Below are 20987 nucleotides of genomic sequence, written 5' to 3'. Positions count from 1 at the left end.
ACCTGGTAATCCGATAGGGGCCAACAAAACAGGGGAGCAGTTTGCGAGAACCAGGAATATGCAAATGGCGGGAAGATAACCATACCCAATCCCCTACCCGGTACTCAGGAGCTGGCAACAGTTTCCTGTCAGCCGCTGCTTTCATTGAGGCCTGGGACTCCCGCAGATGCACGAGAGTTAGGGCGTGTACAGCGACGAGGTCGCGGGCACAAGCATTGGCAGCGGGGGTACCAGTAGGTGTGAAATCCGGGAGCAGAAGGGTACGAGGGTGTTGGCCATACAGGGAATAGAACAGGGAGAAACCAGTGGAAGAGTGAAGGGCATTATTGTATGCAAACTCAGCCAGATGTAAAAGGTTGAGCCATGTGTCCTGATATTGGAGTGAAAGGCAGCGCAGATACTGCTCCAATGACTGGTTCACCCTTTCCGTCTGCCCATCGCTCTCCGGGTGGTATGCGGAGGAAAACCGTGCATCAATGTCAAGAAGTCTGGTTAAAGCCTGCCGGAAACGTGATGTAATCTGTGTGCCACGATCAGATACTATGACCTGAGGCAAACCAAAAAGACAAAAGACTGATCTGAAAAAAAACAGGCCAATGTGGGAGCAGAGGGTATCCCGTACAGGGTATGAATCGTGCCATCTTGGTAAATGAATCAACAACCACCCAAAAGGTATCATAACGTTGTATACGGGGCAAATCAGTAATCAGGTCCATTGAGACTGTGTGCCATGGTCTTGGGGGAATAGGTAGTGGTTGGAGTAATCCTAGCGGGCGACCCCTGTGGGATTTACACTGTGCGCAAACTGAGCAGGTGTTTACATAATTCTTGACACCGCGTCTCATAGAAGGCCACCAGCACCACCGTTTCAGCAAATCTAATGTACGGCTTTGTCCTGGGTGACCATTGATAGCTGCGTAATGTGACCAGTCTAGAGCCTGGTTGCGTGTGTCGCTTGTGGGCAAGAACAGTTTCCCATGTACGAGCGGTAGACCGTCCTGGGTGGTAAGGTCAAATTCTGCTAGCCTGTGATGGTTCTGAGATACCCAGTGGCGTATGGTGGTTAACATGGACGGAGAAGGTGTACATGCACAAATAACATGCCCTCTTCCAACAACGTATCTGGGAACAAAGGAAGGGACTCCCCACAGGTGAGCGAGATAGAGCGTCTGCTTTTCCGTGGCCTGTACCTGGTCTATGCTTGATCACAAAATCGTAAGCGGCAAAAAACAAATGCCAATGTACTTGGCGGCTGTTCGAGCATTTTAGTGTAGCTCGGTCCTGTAGATTCTTGTGGTCTGAATATACTATTGTCTGATGCTTCGCCCCTAAAAGATGATGTCTCCAGGTTTGCATTGCATCTTTGATGGCCAAAAGCTCCTTTTCTGTAACTGTATAGTGTACTTCAGACAAAGTGAATTTCCGTGAATGGTAGGCCACGGGACGGAGACAACCCGTGGTCGGGCAGGGCTGTGAGAGTACTGCTCCTAACGCAAATGAGGAGGCGTCTGCTTCTAGGACAAAAGGGTGTTCAGGGTTCGGATGTTGGAGGACGGGGGCTGTGGTGAATCTCGTCTTTAGGGCATCAAAAGCTGCCTGATGTTCCGGTGTCCAATGATAAGGGACTAGGGGACTGGTTAGGGCAGTTAACGGGGCAGTAATGGAGGAGAAGCCAGCGATAAAACGCCGATAGAAGTTTGCAAAACCAAGGAAGGACTGCAGTTGTTTAAGATTAACTGGGACAGGCCAATCCGTGATAGCGTGAACCTTAGATTGGTTCATGGACAGACCCTCCGGTGTTATGTGGAAACCAAGAAATTCGACTTCATGGATATGGAACAGGCATTTCTCGGGTTTTGCAAACAATGCATTCTTTTTAAGACGGGAGAGGACCTCTCTAACATGAATGATGTGTTCTTCCATAGAGGGGGAGAAAACCAAAATGTCATCCAGATATATCACTACATAAACATATAGGATGTCACTGAATACATAATTTATGAAGTGTTGGAAGGTAGAGGGGCGTTGCAAAGCCCGAAGGGCACCACAGTGTACTCGAAAAGGCCCTGTCTGGTACAAAACGCTGTTTTCCACTCATCCCCCCTGCGCATACGGATTAAACTGTAGGGCCCACGTAGGTCTGGATTGATGTAGATGGATGCATGAGACAGTCTGTCTAGTAGCGTGGAGATGAGTGGATTGGGGTACCGATTCTTAATAGTAATGGAATTTAATCGCCGATAATCGACACAAGGGCGTAAGTCTCCCTCCTTCTTCGGAACGAAGAATATGGGGCTTGCAGCTGGGGAGGAGGAAGGGCAGATATGACCAAGTCGTAAGGCCTGCTGGATGCATTCTTTCAGTGATTGTTCTTCTGATTGAGACAACGAGTAGATTCAGCCTCTTGGTATCAGAGCATTCAGCACTAAGTCAATGGGACAATCATACAGCCTGTGGGGTGGTAGACCCTCTGCTGAGGTCTTATCAAATACCATATGGAAGTCCTGATATACTGTGGGTATCCCGGCTAGAACGGCTCCAACCGTATGTGGTGAAGAGTCGCTGTCTTCTAAGGTTAAAGAAGCCACGGCCCCTAAAACGCTTGCAGGGTTCGACAAAGTCTCCGGTTCCACTAGACAGTAGTGTTGGCAGACCTCCGACTCGAAGAACACCTGTCCGGTACCCCAATTAATCAAGAGATTGTGTTGTTTTAGCCATGGTATGCCTTGGATGGTTCCAAATTGTGGGGTAGTGATGAGGTCAAAGGACATTGTTTCCCTGTGATTGCCTTGGATTACCACTTCCAGAGGAGCAGTTTGTTGCTTAATTGGGCCAGAAGGGAGGGAAGTACCATCCACGGCCTGTACTGGTTCAGGGCGTTCTTTGGTTATCAGTGGCAGGTTGAGTTGGTGGGCCAGCACGATGTCAATGAAGCAACCAGTAGCTCCTGAGTCTATGACAATGTGGACTGAATGCATACGTTCCTTGGTGGGGATCAACATAGCCTGGACCACAACTGGTTTTATGGGACCAAAAGTGACCTCAGAGGGGGTCAGTGAAGTGCTCGCCCTTACCCCCAACCTTAGGGGCAAGCCTTCTGAAAACCCGGATTCTTATTTTTTGGGCGACGGGGACACTCTTTTACATAATGACCGTTTATACCGCAGTAAAAACAGGCATTGTCAGACCGCCTACGTTCCCGTTCAGTAGGGGTTATGGGGCTACGGATCCCGCCTACTTGCATGGGTTCTGTGGCTGGGTCTGCTGAAGGTGAAGGCTGGTGACTGGAAAGACCTGCTTCTGCTCTGCACTCGGTTCTCCGGGCGTCCACCTGTAGAGCCCGATCTACCAGTTCTGAGTAGATGGCAGGAAGTGATGGCACGACTGAAAGGGCGTCTTTCATGGCACTACACAAACCCCTATTGAATAGAACCGCCTTCTTATTTTCTGGCCATGAAGTTTCCGCAGACAGCTGATTAAAGCGGGTTATGTATTCTATGAGTGTTTGCCTGCCCTGTGTGAGATCCAACAGTACTAGGTTTCGGGATTGTGCCTTGTATCTGGTGTCGAAAACCTTCACCATCTCGAGGTCAAAATCATAAAGTGCAGGATGGTCGCTTTCCAACAAAGGATTCGCCCAAGTAGCAGCCACGCCTGATAGATGAGAAAGCAAGAAGGCGGCATTGGTAACGGAATCAGGGAATGCCTGTGGCCGACATAAAAAGTGGAGTTCGCACTGATTCAGGAATGTGCGATACTTCCTCGGGTCTCCCTGGTATCTTTCTGGGGCTGCCAGGGGAAAAGGATTTGGGAGTAACAAAGGAGTTCGCACTGTGGGAGATGCAGGAGGAGCAGGATTCTGAGGTGCTGCTTCCCCGAATTCGTCATCATCGGGCAAGGGATGTCGGGCACTCTGTAGAGCGTCCAATCGGTGGTGGATCTCGGTAGTAGCTGCGGCCATGTCAGATCTAAGGGTTGCGACTGCTTGCAATAGAGCGGTCACAGGGTCCTCGGTGGAGACATTCATGATCTGGACGATCAAAAGAGGCTTCACAGTCTGTTCTGTTCTTGATGGTCGTGCAGATTAAGATACCTCCGTCCCCAAGTACCACACTGATAGAAAATAATTCACTACCAATGCAATCTTTGAGGCCATAGGTGTAGAGTGCCGAAAAGCTGGAACCAGGAACACCGGAAGGACCCTCTGATCACTGTAAAGCAATTAATGATTAGGTAAAACAGTAGCAATGGAAGACAGTTCAATATACCAAAACTATGTGTTAAAGGCTTACCCTAATGAGCTGGCCAGAAAGCCTTGAAGGGTTAGGGAGAGTCGGAGGGGCCGATGACAGCACTCTGGGTGGAAAACACCTGAGCCAAACGGGCAGTACAGTGGATGATCCTTGAGCAATCCAATTAACAATCCAAGGTCAGTAGCCAGAAGAAATACACCAAAGTCCAAAATTCAAAAATTCGAAATAGCAAAGCCAAAGGTTGTAGTACCGGAGGACAACAGTTCAACTTAACAGTGGGGAAGAGCAATCCAATCCGTAGAACGTTCCGTAGTCATGAAATCCAAAAATCCAAAGTGATCAAAAACGCTGTGCAGCACTCCGATGAAGCAGCTGTGAAGCGTTCACTTTGCGTTTCCCTTGCCCTTTTGACTGTGTGAAATGGTCACGTGACACGAGTCACAAGGGAACGTGGAATCGTGTCACGTGACCCTCGTTGTGTAAGGTCACATGACCGGAGGCACTTTGTGTGTTCATGTCAGAGCGCCGCCGTAAATTCGTAGAATGTCTCCATGCGCTCGTAGACCAGCGCTGCTTGGGATGTAAGCGCCAAGGTAAATGCCAATGTAAAATAGGCCGTAGCCTGGATATTGGCTGTCGCAGAGTGTGTGCATGGTGGCGAGGGCTGTGGGGAACTTGAGGGGTGACATGTGTGGGACCAGGGGAAAAGGTGTTGGATGCGGGTCTGGGAGGCGTGGTTAATGTGGGCCTGGGAGGTGGTGAGACAGTGGGAGGAGATGTGACAGACACCTCTCCCGTTAGGCACCTAAATGAGGGTGCCCAACTGGTAAAGGTGTCCCACTGGGAGGACAATGTGTGCTGAGCAATTCCTGCTCAGCACGCTCATTGTCCTGGCAGCAGGAGGACTTGTCGGATGTTTGAATCCACGCAACCAAGCCCTATAACAGTAGTGTGCGGTGCTGGCCGCAGAAACATCAGAATGGCCACTGGAAAGCATGCTGCTCTCTAAAAACCAGCCATAAATCGCGGTAAAACCAGGAACAATAGGCTGCCACCCACTTCTGCCTATATTAGTGAGCACAGGAGGTCACTGCCTAAAACCATCATTGGGCTACACACACAGTAGCCTGGAACCACTTGGAAATAGCAATACTGATTGCCAAGAGCAACCCATGTCAAAAATTGCTAAAATTAGGGCTCACTAAAACCACTACAAAGATCCCACCTCCGTGTTGGAGGGTCAACATCATTCTCCCGCAAGAATGTACATGAATCTGAGGTCCACAGAAGTGCATCTATATTTGAACAAAGTATATGTTGAGGATTGCTTACTGGTAAGGCAGCTGTCAAAAATGGGTGCAATACCGGTGCTTGACACTGACCGGCGCTAGCGATCTAAATTCTGACAGGAGACCTGTATTTCTGAAGCTAAACTGTACCCGGAGTTAACTGAGACTTCAAAGGCTGGCTGTCCCCGGGAAGTCTTCACACCTAGTCGTCTCAGCAAGAAGGCAGGAAATCACATGGTTCTGTTAATCAGATGGAGAGTGGCACCCTAGACTGATGCCCTGCTAGCAGGAAAAACAGGACAAAGGATTCCTTCAGCTGAATAGGGTACGCTGATTTTGGGTGTGAACTGTCAACACTGCTCTGGGGGAAGGCAAGACATCTGATCTATGAGTCAGAGCCAAAATTCTGGAGGCGGGGACAAACCAATGGGTGTACTGAATTGAGAGCCAATGTATGTTTTATTAAATTGCTTATAAAATATTGTATCAAGCTGACAGAAATGTACAATTTGAGGATTCTTAATATGAAAAATGTACCCATAATTTGAGACTAAGCTGGACGCTGTGGGATGTTCTGAGGCCAAACCCCATAATTATTAATATTGTCACTGCTGTGTTTATGATAGAAACCTAAGAACTTCCAGTAATATGCGCAGAGAGGGTGTGTACCTCCGTGTAAGATTTGTTGCAAAACCAATATGGCAAAACCCACTAGAAGCGCAAAATGTTGTCATTTCTGAACCCAAGCTCGTAGAAACATGTGACTTGAACCGAACTGTACCTTAAGCAATCTGTCATGCAATTTAGGTAATATTAACAAGTGGAGTATATTGTAAATATGTGTTTTATGAAAAAGAAGATAGGCTGTACGGACACAAAGGGGAGTGTCCTTTCCTTGAGCCATAAAGATGACACCGGATCACTCAATCTGACTCACTCCTCCGTTCTCCAGTCAGGTCACAGTAAATCCTTTAACCTACAAATCCTCAGTGGGTTGGGCATAGAAAGTCAGCCTTCCCACCCACTTTCAAAAAACATAAAAAGAACCACTGAGACCCAGATAGGGACATTCATTTTCCACTCTTCAATCAATTTCTGCGCAGCACTTTGCCGGACGACTTCAAACCCAGATAGATCCAGAGACCAGACTCTAGAACCCAGATCTAGAACCATAAGCAGGGGCCTAACCCAAAAGCTGAACTCTTCTCAGCAGGCCTCAGAATCCAAGTGTTAGGGAGAATTCTCTGTTTAGGCTGAATTTCCTAACCTAGTGAGTCCCCCAGCAGCTTTGCTGGATTTCTGGAGTTTGTTTTTTTCTGCTGCCAAGAGTGAGACTCTTTTTCTCCAACTCTTGGACATGATTTATGGTGTTCCTTTGAATGTTAATGTGTTTCATGGGCTATGGGGTCTTTTACTCCATAGGGTCTCATATGTTTTTGTATGTGTGTTACACAGCACCCTCCGTGCAGTAACACCGGGGTGTCATAGTGACCCCCCACCATAGACTCCATACCCTGGGACTGACTACTGTCTCCCAGGGCATGTAAAGTCACCATTGGCTTTACTAGTCCCAAATTACTAACAGAACCAGTACAAACCATCATATTGTGGACGTACTGGCAGGGGCAATTCGATTGCCCCTGGGTCTGTTATTCGAGGGGGCACTGTCCCATCCCCCCTCGTCGAGTTTTGGCTGGTGGCAGTGGATACTACTTTTTATATTCAACCGCAAATATATCTCTATGGGATTTGACCCATTGTTCTAGGCTAATACTTTTTAACATAGCCTCTAACATACCGCTGGTTTATGTATTTAATATTAATTCACCGGTTGGTATTTTCTGCCAGAACTCGGTTTTAAAATGGCGTTTGTGTTCGCCTCTGTAACTCCAAACCAAAGGTTGAGCCCTTTGTTCCACTTTTTGGCAGGCTTCTCCACAGAAGCCTCCAAAAGTGGTGCCACTCTGTCTGGGTACCACAGGGAGTGTGGGAGGGGGTTTAGGCACCCTGGACTGAGTTACCTTGGTAACTCAAGTCATACTCTTCTGTGATTGGCCCAAGTGGTGAGCCGGCCGGCTCACCAGTTAGCATGTTTGACAGCTGGGCTGAGTGAATGAGGGTGTGCTGCATAAAAGCAGGGCTTTTGGGACTGGAACTTCAGAAGTCGCCACAGGACCTGAAAATCCAACAAGGGAGAAGTTGAGCTAACCTGCTACGACGACACCACCGGTGGAGCCCTGCTGAACCAACTCACCACTTCCCAACGACAGAGGAGATCTCCCGGCTGGAGAGTCTTCTTCCCCTGACTGGTGGGCACAACCAGTTTACCTTCCTTTCTCGCATCCCAGGACGTCTTGTGGTTGAATTGCCCGTGCCAAGCACCCCGGCAACCGGATAGCCACTTACCACTGGACAGCGAATAAGAGGACCGCTCCTTTTAATTGAGAACTCTGCGGCTGGTTTCTTCCCTGGCAGTGCAATGGACTCCTGCTTTCCCCCCCGACGAGATCCTCTCTTCCTCCGGACGAAGCACCGACTTGCACCCGCTGCCAGGAACAACTGCCCCCGCTGGAGCGTTCTCACCATTTTAAGGTACCATGTCCGCCAGGCCTCCCTTTCTAAAGATTGCTACAAGGTAACAATAATCCCTTAACCTTCTGGACTGGGCTGGCCGCCTTGACCATCTAACTGGTCCCTTTCTTTTTGGTCCAACTCTTTCTGAACTTATTGCGAGACTTTTGGGCACTTTGAACCGTGTGACCTTGGACACATTTCGTCCGGAGCCTCTTAAAGTGGGTCCGGCCTTGTTAAGTTTGACTTTACGGTTTAACCTGCCTTCTTCTCATACTGTGTTCTTCTGAAAGTGTTGGGATCTGTTTCTATCTTTGCTCTGCCTTTCTCTCCCTTTTAAACCGATTGATTAGAGTGCCATCTTCGTTAAGCGCTCACCGCTGTCTGAAAATAAGTGTTGCTTTACTTAAAGACTTGTCTAATAATCGTTGAAGGGAGTGTATATATTTTTGTGACCGTGTTTTTGAACTGCTTGATATTAGTGCCAGTGTGTTTAACTAGATGTGTTTTTGAATAAATAATTATATCCCTTTTACACCAAGCTCTGGTCAGTGTTTGCTTGTTCTACTGTGTTCTTTTGACCTATTGTGAATACTCTGTATACTGCCTAACTCTTCTTGAGAGAAGTCTGACTGCTCAGCCACAGCTACAAGGTACATTTGGGTGGTACAGACTGGTACCAATTGGGTTTACTGCCAACCACCTGTAGTCTTAAATCATTTGCAGTGGTCCCAGAGGGAACTGCTCAGGTTTCTGCCTAACACTGGTGTACAGCGGTGGGATTTGTATTGAGTATACACTTTAGTGTGCTTTTTGAATACTTTAGGACAACTAACCACAAAGCTTAGCACAAAAAAGCTGATTTTCTAACTATGTCTGCTATGGAGAGTTATACCCCAGAATCATTGTCTGCCAAAACTGCTGATTGCTTAAAAGTATTGTGTAGACATAAGAATCTCTCTGAGAAGGGCAAGAAAATGGAACTTGTAGAAAGATTGTTGGAAAACCAAATTCTGGGTGGTACAGAGGAATCTACCCCACCCCCAGCAAATGTAGAAAACAGTGATGGTATTGATCTGAATCTAATTCTTGATAATGATTCAGAGGAGGAAAGTGCCTTACCTACTGTACCTACTGGGCCTATACCAGGTCCTACATGTAACCCTGCTTATTTTGAACTTGAAAAAATGAAGCTTGAATTAGAGTACAAACGTTTTATTGCTCAATCTGAACAAAACCAAGAGCTAGAGTTCAGAAGAATGAATGCCCAGGCTGAGCAGAAGTAAGCTGAGTTGAGACTCAGAGAAATAGAGCTTAATCATGAACTAGAAATGAAAAAGTTGTCTGTGGAAAATGCTTCTCTCTCCTCTGGTTCTTCTAGAGTTCCAGTCCCAAAAGACCCTGGATGCCTAAGAAATTAGTGGGTATGTATGAACCTAAGTTGGATGTGTTGGATTGGTTAAAAAATTTTGAGTATAATCATGGGCTGCAGGACATCACAGGGAATGAGCTACTTCCCTGGTTGTTCTCTAGGCTTCCCCCTGTTGCAACTGATGTGGTAATGGAGTTGGGGGAGGTGGATAAGAAGGATTATGAATGTGTTAAACTAGCTTTAATAGCTAGATTTGGGAAGACCCCTTCCCAGTACCTTAAGAGGTTTAGAACCCTCAAAAAGCATGATGGTACCCCTTGGGCTACCTGGGTGAGTGAAAGTTTGAAAAACTTGGAGGGATGGATTAAGGGTTACAGGGTTAACACTTATGAAGGAATGAAGAATCTTGTAATGATGGAGTCAATGTATGAAGCCTGCTCTCCTGAGCTCAGACAGCACTTGGCTGATTCAAAGGAATTGGATTCCAGGAAGCTAGCTAAGGCTGCTGACTTGTGGGTTGCCAACAGGGCCACTCACAAGGATTCTGGGGTAACTCACAAGAAGGATGAGGGAAAACAGCCAAAAAAGGACTCCAAAGAGAATTCTAATAATTCCAATTCCAAAGAGGGCCCCAAACAAAACCAAAAGGGTAAGCCACAAGGGAAACCAAATCAGGCTAGTGTACCTTCTGGTGCCAAACCAGAAGGAGGTCAGAACAAGCCACCATTCCAGAAAGCATTTGGTAAATGCTTTGTTTGTGGCTCTACTGACCATGTGAAAGGAGATCCCAGATGTAAGGGTAAACCTTCAGGGGTCCAGCTTGTCTCCTTAGCCTTCGCTCCAGAGGAGGAAGTACAAATGGCAGGTGGAAACTTTCTATTACTGGCTGATGAACACATTGGCGTCTCAGCCATTGTTTCTTTAGTGTCTCTGGGTTTGTGGGAACAACAGAACGTAGATGTCTATAATTCTTTCCCAGATAATACTAAAGAGTATTATAAAGACAGTGTCCAGGTGAATGGTAAGAAGACTCCTGCCATTAGGGACACTGAGGCCAGCATAACTGTGGAGGACAAATCGTTTTTTCAGGCTGAGGATGTTGCTAAGGCACCCAAATGCCTCACCAAGTTAGCTGGAGGACCTGTGCAGATGCTTCTCCAACTACCAGTTCTCATCGAGCGTAATGACATGACTGTGAAAATACCTGTCAGCATACCAAGTGAGGTGCCAGGAAGGGTTCTGTTGGGTAATGACTTGAAAACTCTTGGAGTAGTGTCACATACCCCCAGAAATCATAGTAAAAGGTTACAGGAGCTCACCAGACCTGCAAGGGAGAGAACCATGAGAGGTGCTCCCAAGGAGATGATGAAGAAAGAGATCACTCCTACTCCACTGGAGATGTCAGCTGATGTCTCTAAGAAACTAGAATAAAAAGGGAAACCTAAAACTTCTAAAGAGAAACCCACAGCCAGCACTCCAGTGCAGCCGACAAGGACTTCCCCATGGTTGTCCAAAGTTACACCAGTAACTCCCACTCCAGCTGAGGCTGAGAGGGAGGTACGACCCTGTGTGGTTGAACTAGACTCTGAGGAAGAGCTAGTGGAAGGCCAGGAACTCATTGGAGATCTGGATCCTGTTGACCATCCTGAGCTGCAGTCTTTACTGGCAGAAGGTGGACCCAACAGGGCAGACTTCAGTAAGGGACAGAGAGAATGTCCAACTCTGGAAGGTCTTCACCACCAGGCAGATGCCCAGGCTGAAGGGCAAGAGCCTGGGAACTGTAGGTGACACTGGGAAGATGGCCTCTTCTACAGTGAACCAACGGAGTCTGCACCTGGGGACAACAAACAACTTGTAGTACCCCAAGAGAACAGACCACAGTTCTTGCAGTTAGCCCATGAGATTCCTTTAGCTGGTCACTTGAGTTTCAAGAAGACTAAGGAAAGGCTCTCACTCTACTTTTATTGGCCAAAGATGGGGGCTGAAGTAGATAAGTACTGCAGGAGCTGCCACACCTGCCAGACTTCTGGTAAGGTTGGCTCCAAGAATGTGGCACCTTTAGTGCCTCTCCCAGTTGTGGGAGTCCCATTTGAGAGAGTACGGATTGACATTGTTGGTCCCCTTGATCCTCCAACCTCCTCAGGCAACATGTTTATACTTGTTGTAGTAGACCATGCTATTAGGTACCCTGAGGCAATTCCTATGAGGACTGTTACAGCTCCGACTGTGGCTAAGGCCCTCCTTGGTATTTTTACCAGGGTTGGGTTTCCTAAGGAAGTAATCTCTGACAGGGGGTCGAATTGTATGTCCCACTACATGAAAGCCATGTGGAAAACCTGCAGAGTTACTTACAAGTTCTCAACAGCATACCACCCTCAGACAAATGGGTTTGTTGAAAGGTTCAACAGAACCATGAAGAGCATGGTAGGTGCTTTAGAGGACCCCCTTAAAAGAAAGTGGGACCTTCTACTGCCATGCCTCCTCTTTGCTTATAGAGAAGTCCCTCGGGAGGGAGTAGGTTATTCTCCCTTTGAACGTCTTTATGGTCATCCGGTCAGAAGCCCATTGGCCCTGATCAAGGAGGGGTTGGAGAGTGCTCCTTCCCCCAATCCAGTCAGAGTAACTGACTATGTGATAGGTCTACAAAGGAGAATGTCGCACATGATGGCAGAAGCAAGTGACAACTTGAAAGCTGGACAAGCATTGGTCAAGCAATGGCATGACCAAAAGGCTAACATGGTTGAGTTTACTCAGGACCAGCTAGTTCTTGTTATGATTCCAACAAGGCAGAGGGCCTTGCAAGACAAATGGATGGGACCCTTCAAGGTTGTGGGTAAACTTGGAGAGGTCAACTATCTGGTGGACTTGGGCAATCCCAAGGAGGATCCAACAGTCTTCCACACCAACAGACTAAAAGTGTATGTCTCCAGACCTGATGTAGGAGCTTTGCTTCTAGCATCATCAGAGGAAGAAGAAGAGAGTGAAGCTCTTCCTGATTTCTTCAGAGGCTTACCTTTAGACGAAAAGATTGAAGGAGTAAATCTCTCTTCAAATCTGACACCGGAGCAACAGGAAGAGTGCAAATCTATGTTAAATCAGATTGCCTCTCTGTTCTCACTTTCACCAGGCTTGACCCCTTGGGCACAGCATGACATACTCACTGGTGACTGTCTGCCAGTCAAAAGCAGAGGATAGTGAATGTCAGAGAATGTAAGAACCCACATCAAAGGTGAGGTCAGCAAGATGCTTGATCTCAGGGTAATAGAGCCCTCTACTAGTCCATGGTCTAGCCCAGTTGTGTTAGTACCAAAGGCAGGATCTAAAGTACTTAGAGTCTGTGTGGATTACAGAGCTCTTAATGCAGTCACTAAGACTGATGCCCACCCTTTGCCAAGGACAGATGAGTTGGTGGATAGACTTGGTGCAGCCAAGTTCCTCAGCACATTTGACTTGACGTCAGGCTATTGGCAAATAGCCCTGACAGACCATGCCAAGGAGAAAACTGCATTTTCTACCCCAGTTGGTTTATACCAGTTTAAGGTCATGCCTTTTGGATTGAAAAATGCACCTGCTACATTTCAAAGGATGGTAAACCAGGTTCTGAATGGGATGGAGGACTTCTGCATGGCGTTCTTGGATGACATAGCAGTGTTCAGCAATTCCTGGGAAGAATATGTGGACCACTTGAGATATGTTTTGCAGGCTCTTGGAAAGGCCAATCTGACCATAAAGGCGAGTAAATGCCAGATTGGACAGAGTAAAGTGGTCTACCTTGGACATGAGGTAGGAGGTGGAGAAATAAGGCCTTTGCCCAATAAGATTGAAGCAGTGCAAAATTGGACAACACCTACTACTCAGACCCAGGTGAGAGCCTTCTTAGGCCTCACTGGGTATTACAGGAATTTCATAGAGAACTATGGGTCCATAGCTTCTCCACTGAATGTCATCTACTCTCCTAAATTCCCTAAAAAGGTTAGGTGGAATGAGGAATGCAATCAGGCCTTTGAAACCCTGAAATGGGCTCTTTGCCAAGCCCCAGTACTCAGAGCTGCTGACTATCACCAAACTTTCATTGTGCAGAAAGATGCTTCAAATGTAGGAATAGGTGCAGTCCTCAGTCAACTGGATGGGAAAGGTGGGGAGCACACCATTTGCTTCATCAGTAGAAAACTGAAGGATCCTGAAACAAGGTGGGCAACCATTGAACAAGAGTGTTTTGCTATTGTGTGGGCTCTGAAGAAGTTTAGGCCATACTTGTATGGTTCTACTTTGGTCATTCAGACTGACCACCAACTCTTGAGATGGTTAATGCAAATGAAAGGGGAACACCCAAAACTACTGAGATGGTCAATCTGCCTGCAAGGGTTTGATTTCACCATTGAGCACAGGTCAGGGTGTCACCACCAAAATGCTGATGGTCTCTCTAGGATGTATGTCATCATCTAGAGGTGTGAGATTCATCCAGGAGTGGATTAAATCCTCCTGTCCCTTAGTCTGGGGGGGCCAGTGTTAGGGAGAATTCTCTGTTTAGGCTGAATTTCCTAACCTAGTGAGTCCCCCAGCAGCTTTGCTGGATTTCTGGAGATTGTTTTTTTCTCCTGCCAAGAGTGAGACTCTTTTTCTCCCACTCTTGGACATGATTTATGGCGTTCCTTTGAATGTTAATGTGTTTCATGGGCTATGGGGTCTTTTACTCCATAGGGTCTCATATGTTTTTGTATGTGTGTTAAACACCACCCTCTGTGCAGTAACACCGGGGTGTCATAGTGACCCCCCACCATAGACTCCATACCCTGGGACTGACTACTGTCTCCCAGGGCATGTAAAGTCACCATTGGCTTTACTAGTCCCAAATTACTAACAGAACCAGTACAAACCATCATATTGTGGACGTACTGGTAGGAGCAACTCGATTGCCCCTGGGTCTGTTATTCGAGGGGGCACTGTCCCGTCCCCCCTTGTTGAGTTTTGGCTGGTGGCAGTGGATACTTCTTTTTATATTCAACCGCAAATATATCTCTATGGGATTTTCCCATTGGTCGAGGCTAATACTTTTTAACATAGCCTCTAACATACCGCCGGTTTATTTATTAAATATTAATTCACCGGTTAGTATTTTGTGCCAGAACTCAACTTAAAATGGTGTTTGTGTTCGCCTCTGTAACTCCAAACCAAATGTCGAGCCCTTTGTTCCACTTTTTGGCGGGCTTCTCCACAGAAACCTCCAAAAGTGGTGCCACTCTGTCTGGGTACCACAGGGGGTGTGGGAGGGGGTTTAGGCACCCTGGACTGAGTTACCTTGGTAACTCAAGTCGCACTCTTGTGTGATTGGCCCAAGTGGTGAGTCGGACGGCTCACCACTTAGCATGTTTGATTGACAGCTGGGCTGAGTGAATGGGGGTGTGCTGCACAAAAGCAGGGCTTTTGGGACTGGAACTTCAGAAGTCGCCACAGGACCTGAAAATACAACGAGGGAGAAGCTGAGCTGACCTGCTACGACGACACCACTGGTGGAGCCCTGCTGAACCGACTCACCACTTCCCAACGACAGAGGAGATCTCCCGGCTGGAGAGTCTTCTTCCCCTGACTGGTGGGCACAACCAGTTTACCTTCCTTTCTCGCATCCCAGGACGTCTTGTGGTCGAATTGCCCGTGCCAAGCACCCCTGCAACCGGATAGCCATTTACCACTGGACCGAGAATAAGAGGACCGCTCCTTTTAATTGAGAACTCCGCGGCTGGTTTCTTCCCTGGCAGTGCAACAGACTCCTGCTTTCCTCCCCGATGAGATCCTCTCTTCCTCCGGACGAAGCACCGACTTGCACCCGCTGCCAGGAACAACTGCCCCCACTGGAGCGTTCTCACCATTTTAAGGTACCGTGTCCGCCAGGCCTCCCTTTCTAAAGATTGCTACAAGGTAACAATAATCCCTTAACCTTCTGGACTGGGCTGGCCTCCTTGACCATCTAACTGGTCCCTTTCTTTTTGGTCCAACTCTTTCTGAACTTATTGCGAGACTTTTGGGCACTTTGAACCGTGTGACCTTGGACACATTTCGTCCGGAGCCTCTTAAAGTGGATCCGGCCTTGTTAACTTTGACTTTACGGTTTTAACCTGCCTTCTTCTCATACTGTGTTCTTCCGAAAGTGTTGGGATCTGTTTCTATCTTTGCTCTGCCTTTCTCTCCCTTTTAAACCGATTGATTAGAGTGCCATCTTCGTTAAGCGCTCACCGCTGTCTGAAAATAAGTGTTGCTTTACTTAAAGACTTGTCTAATAATCGTTGAAGGGAGTGTATATCTTTTAGTGACTGTGTTTTTGAACTGCTTGATATTAGTGCCAGTGTGTTTAACTAGATGTGTTTTTAAATAAATAATTATATCTCTTTTACACCAAGCTCTGGTCAGTGTTTGCTTGTTCTACTGTGTTCTTTTGACCTATTGTGAATACTCTGTATACTGCCTAACTCTTCTTGAGAGAAGTCTGACTGCTCAGCCACAGCTACCAGGTAAATCTGGGTGGTACAGACTGCTACCAATTGGGTTTACTGCCAACCACCTGTAGTCTTAAATCTTTTGCAGTGGTCTCAAAGGGAACTGCACAGGTTTCTGCCTAACACCAACAACCTAACTAAACTATTCAACAGCGGGGCAAACTGTTTTGCTTCTAGCTAGAACTCTGTGCCAGAACCAGACCCAGAAAGCAGAGCTGTATCCAGAACTCCGTGCCAGAACCGAGATCCAGAGAGAGCAGTGCCGTATCCAGACCCAGACCAGACCGCTCTGCAGTGCTGACAGCAGACCAGAGGCCATGCTGAACACAGAACCCAGAGGGCCTGAGACCTGTCCAGTGGAGAGAAAACCGCAGTCCAAACCTGACCAGATCTGTGGCGAGGTCAATTCCCTTCCAAAACTAGGAGTGAGTATCTAGAACTGTCCAGAACCCATCTCTTAGTTTAAAGTAATCTTATTAAAACCATTTCAACCTGTCCAGAACTGCATAGAAATCGTGTGTCCATTCTGTGATTTCAAAGCTGCAAAAGTGTCATCTGTCATTCTGAAATCTTGACTTCATTTCTGCAAATCTACCTCCACAAAAACGTCCGTATCTTTTGAACCGTATGTCCTAGAAGCGAGATTTAACTGGCATTTTAGAGCTAAGAACCTAAGCTTTCCAACAAACCCAATACAACATTCCTTCTAGTTTTTCCGTAATCGCGCTTTATACACTCGGAAAAAGTGCCGCTAATTGCAATTTGGCTCAATTTCACCACTTGTAAAAATAGCTGCTTCTTGCTTTTCACTGCTGAAATTCGTTTTCACTCTGATAATCATCCATGAATCATTGTTAGTGTTGACCTGAACTAATTCAAAGTAGCTGTCACCTACCCTGAATCTCCTATAGGGAATTAAAATCATTTTTAGCATATTTTTCACTTCATTGCAATCACATTTAAAAGTATTTGGCCTGCGTTTTAAAATCATCCCTGTTTCTCTAAGCTTGCTGGGGGGAACGGGAACTGAACTGCTTTTGATTGTATTCCTGAAAACCTGTGTGCCCTCATTTCCATCTCTTCATATTGCATAGGGGGGGAGTGAGTTGTCATAAGGGAAAAAGTGATCATATTATCTCTTGTTGAATCCATATCGAGTTTTATTTCTGTGCCTGCATTCTTTCCATCTTGCATTTCCTTGAACTGTCAAAAGTATTCTCTGCTACTTTATCCTTCCTATTCCTACTCCTTTCTGATGAAATAGTTGTCGCTATTGTAACATAACCCAATACTGATCACTGTTCATATTCATAAGTGTGCTATCAAATATTAATTTATTCATAAAAGTGGGATATATATATATTGTTTAATTTGTCTAATAAACCTTTTAATTTGCAAAACGACCTACTTCTTGGCTCAGTGAGGTCAGGGGGATTCAAAAGGAGGGGCGTTATATAAGGGTTTATCATCCAGATTTAAGAACTTGACATAAAAATATATGAATAACGGCTTCCATTGGGCATCCCAGACTAGGCATTGACTTAGTTGGAGTGCTTGTTTGAAGTCACTTACAGACACCAAACCCTTTCTGAATGGGAGAGGTGTCCCGCTGCCATGACAATGTTCCAAAGAGCTCCGTGCACCATAGGGGCTCTCACGTTGCTCTGTGTAAACAGAGCTTTTTAATGTGAGCCATTAGGCACTGATGGGAGGAGGGTGGACCATTAGCAGGGACTTTTGTCCCTTCAGAAATGTGAATGGGAGGGAGTGATCAGAAGTGAGAATGGTGCATAATTTTGCATGCTTTATGAAATTACTATGGCTTAAAAACTCAAGGTGGATTTGTTAGGCTCACAATAATATACATGATGCTAGTGTGACTTTGTATGCAGGATGGGGAGAATACAACTAAAGCCATACTCTTATTGCTCAACCTATTTCTATGATAATGTATATAGTGTATAGTTTAGCTTACTATAAAAGAATAGTTTATTATGTAATGTGGTTTGCTTCCAAGGCATTGCTATAAATAAAGTATTATTTAAGCACATAAATGCAACGCAAAACCTTAATAAATATCCATATCAACTAAACCTGTGAAGATGTGCTCAGTTGCTTAAATTGTCCATATCCCGTTTTCACCATTTAACCAAAGTGTGTGATCCTGGGCAAATCATTTAATCGCAATGTGTCTTATCTGCACCTCTATAAGTGATTCACTTCATAACTGATTTTAATATATCATGCTGTTATTTAAAAAAAGCCTAATGGCTGTAGAGTTGCTCCATTTATAATAATAGTGCAATTTAGGTATTTTGCACCGCAAAGTTATTTGCCACTTGGATTACTTATGGCAACTTATTCTAAAGTCGCATCCATGGTGCCTCCAAGTATCAAAGACTGATGATGCTCCTTGCGATGTCCTTTTCTGTGAAGCCATTTCTGTTTGTGCAATCCATATGCAAATTAGGAGGCATGCATGTATTTTGCCCCGTAGCGCCTGAACAGAACTCTAATAGATGAGTTTCTTGCATCCGTATTGATTCTAGAGTTTTATTTTTGTTGTTGTGTTAAAATGCCATCTGCTAGTTATGATACCAAAAAAGTAGATTGGTGCAGGGGTGGGCGGTTTAGGGGCACGAATGAGACTGTATGGAATGATGTGCAGTGCATTTGGGAGCAAAGGTAGCAGAGCTTTTTTCGTGGCTCGCCCCCCCGATACTCCCTTGCAATGCTGTATACTGCCTTGCCCGCATATCTGGGCTACTCTCTCTGCAGTGTTGCCTGGTATCTGACAGCACGGCACACACACAGGGCCAAGATAAACAGGGACGCAATGCCGCTGCCGGGGCCAGCTACAAGCACGGAAAATGCAGTGAAAAACGCACCATAAAGGAGCCCACAGGACAGCGGCACAGGGGTGAGGGTCAGCAGTCAGGGTCCAGGGCTTGCCATTGCTACTGCATGCGTGCAAACTCATGCGCAACCAGATGTAAAGGCAAGCCCTGCCCCGGCCCTGCCTGAGGGAGTGAGGGCACAGTGAAAAAAGATCCCAATTTGAATTTCAACAATCGGCCCGGCCCGGCTGCCGATTGTTGAAATTCAAATTGGAGTCTTGGCGGGGCAAGTGTTTCCCTGGCCAAATCCCCTGCCTCGCTGAGAGAAGCAGGTGGCTCAGTGATCTAATCTGCTGTCTCCTTTCCCCAGCTGTCCCTTGCGCGTGTTTAGCTTTCTGCTCAGCCTGTTTTTTTTCTTCTGGCCTGAAAGGGACACACTGCCCTGCTTTAAAGGATCATATCTTGTCGCTGGTTGTCCGCTGTTATGGCACGTACACTGACACATGCTGTGCTCTTCTAGTTCACATGCCCACTCTGGATATTCACAGCACTCTTACTACATTTGCACCATAAAATGTCCACACAAAGACACTGCTGAGAAAGGAACCCAGGCCCTATTTCCTATCCGCACAGACATTGCAGAAAAGCACCTGCAGCCAGGCATCGCGAACCTGCGGGTATTAATGGCACACTTGTGAAAGGCCACCTACAGCATATGCTACAGCATATGCGATCGGGACACAATATCCACACTGTATCATTTCAAAGTGCATAAAATGGCAAGTGTCCTTTTCCAGCCAATTACAACAGGCAACATCTGAACAAATTGCCCATGAAGGCCCAAAACCAGGAGTGAACTTAACTGGTGCTGTGTGTGTGCTGGGCGGTGTATATTTTCAATATTGATATTTGTCTTGGAAGCAAGACAACGCAACGCAACACAGGTGCAAGGCTAAAAACCTCGGGGTCATCTTCGACTCCACACTCTCCTCACATCTCTGATGTCTCTAAGAAGTCACACTATCATCTGCACCTCCTCAGAGGTATTCTTCCTTTCCTCTCCTTCCCCCAGAAGCTCACCATTCCCAGAGCCCTGGTTCTCTCTAGGCTGGACTATTACAACAGCCTCTATCTAAATCTGCCTGCATCTACTCTCCGCCCTCTGCAACTTATCCAGAACACAAAGACTTGTCTTCGGCCTCAAGCCCAGGGATCGTATCTCTCCAGGACTGAAATCTCTGCACTGGCTCCCAGTGGCTGCAAGGATTAAGTTCAAAACCCTCTGCTTTGTCCACAAGGCCTTCTGGGGCCTGGGTCCGCAATACCTTCAACGCTCTCCTCCCAAATATCTTCCTTCTCAAGCTCTTCGCTCATCCGCCTCCAACTCCCTCAGGGTCAGTCGCTTCTCCAAGCAGCGAGTAGGTGGTAGATCTCTCGCTTTGGCTGGGGCCTCCCTCTGTAACAGCCTTCCTGCCTCCCTGAAACTTGAGGAGAACCATCTCTGGTTCTGGAAGCACCTCAAAACCTTCCTCTTTGCTTCTGCTTTCTCCCCCCCCTCTCCCCTGCTGAATTCCAGGCTAAAACTGCACTGGCTACATGGCCACCCTTTGTGACCTTGGTCCCCGGCCCCGCCATTTGCACACCTGAACTGCCTCTCTGGCAACCCCCCACCTGGGGACTGTACCCTGTATCCCTACAGTCCCCCACCAGCACTTATGTCTTCTCTTACCATGCACCTGCCACCATCATGCTGTTTATTTATCTTATTTATTCTACTATCCCATGTACTGCACTTTCCCCTCTCTCATGTACTGCACTTCCCCCTCGCTCTTCCCCCGCGCACTTCTTCCTTTCCCCCTTCCCATGCACATGCGCGATCTGAATGACACTTGGCCTAGTAAGATCGCTGTTTGTCTTCCTCTGTTCCCCCTCCTTTGCCTCGTCACGCCTCGAAACACTTGTGTATAGGCGCGTTATAAATGCCATATCATATCAGGTTCGAATCCCGATCCGACGCTTAGAAACCACTTGTTGGTATTATGCGCATTATAAAAGAACAATCATAATAATTATAAGATATATCCAACACAATCAGTTTCGGGAGGATAGCTCAGGGGCTACGTGCTCGCCTTGAAAGCAAAATGACACCGACCCTCCTGATTTTTCAGTTAGAA

The sequence above is a fragment of the Ambystoma mexicanum genome, chromosome 2p (assembly GCF_040938575.1).
Source record: "Ambystoma mexicanum isolate Mex_15411 chromosome 2p, UKY_AmexF1_1, whole genome shotgun sequence".
Taxonomy (NCBI): Eukaryota; Metazoa; Chordata; class Amphibia; order Caudata; family Ambystomatidae; genus Ambystoma; species Ambystoma mexicanum.
The sequence above is the reverse complement of the archived record's forward strand: the minus strand, read 5'-3'. Positions refer to the sequence as shown.